We start from the raw sequence: 967 nt of genomic DNA, 5'->3' as shown, positions 1-967 counted from the left end.
TTGTAACTTGCCAGCCAAATAGCACCAAATGTCTTTTTACGTTCACAGGGCTCTTTAACGCTGGGAAAATAAGTCAGCTTTTGCTTTTATGCAGAATCTGCTTCTTTTTTGCCAATATTTTTATGGTTGAACAGTTGTAACACACACCCAGTCGTTGGAATACTGCATCAACTCTGCCCCCCCGATGTCACACACACTGATCCCCGCTGATGGAGACGTAGATCCCCCGTCTCGTATTTGAACAAATACCACCAAGTACCACGCTGACCATACAGCTCCAAAGACCGTTTTTGATGCAGAGACGCAGGAGAAGTTTGAAGCCTTTGCAACTTGGTAGCTGGTGGACTCAAACTTGAAGCCTTCTGGACCCAAGTCCGCTTCCTTAACCCTCGTGTTGCCCTTTGGGTCAAGGTGACCTGGTGACTGCTAACACATCCCTCCCGTTGTCGCCTTTGCTTTGTATGTGTTGTGTGTGTGCCTGTGCTACATTTGTTGTTGTGTGCATGACGTTGGTCACTTTCAGAGATCATCTTTTGTTGCTGAATATCAGTTCAGATTTCAAGAATAAAAAGAAGAAAAAAGTAACCCAGTTAAAAACATTGAGCCAAGCATTTCATGCAAGTATGTGAAAAGGTTGAAATTCATTTGAAATTTTATATGAAATGTTTAAACCAAGTTTAAGAATGTATATTATGTTGTTTATGTTTGTTACGTGTGTTTATTGTTTTATTCAAAAGATATATTATTAAATGTGTACAGTTTATTTGCATGGGGATTGTTTATTCGTTTCAGACATTGGTCACTTTCAGAGATCATCTTTTAAATCCCAGTCCACAAGCATCCTCATTCACAACACGTTCACTTAGGCTGTTTTTTTTTATTATGATACATGTTCACATTATTTATTGACTGTATCAAAAAATAATAGATATTTAAAAAATAATTAAATTAAAATTTAAACATTTAA

The sequence above is a fragment of the Cynoglossus semilaevis genome, chromosome W (genome assembly GCF_000523025.1).
Source record: "Cynoglossus semilaevis isolate Cse_v1.0 chromosome W, Cse_v1.0, whole genome shotgun sequence".
Taxonomy (NCBI): Eukaryota; Metazoa; Chordata; class Actinopteri; order Pleuronectiformes; family Cynoglossidae; genus Cynoglossus; species Cynoglossus semilaevis.
The sequence above is the reverse complement of the archived record's forward strand: the minus strand, read 5'-3'. Positions refer to the sequence as shown.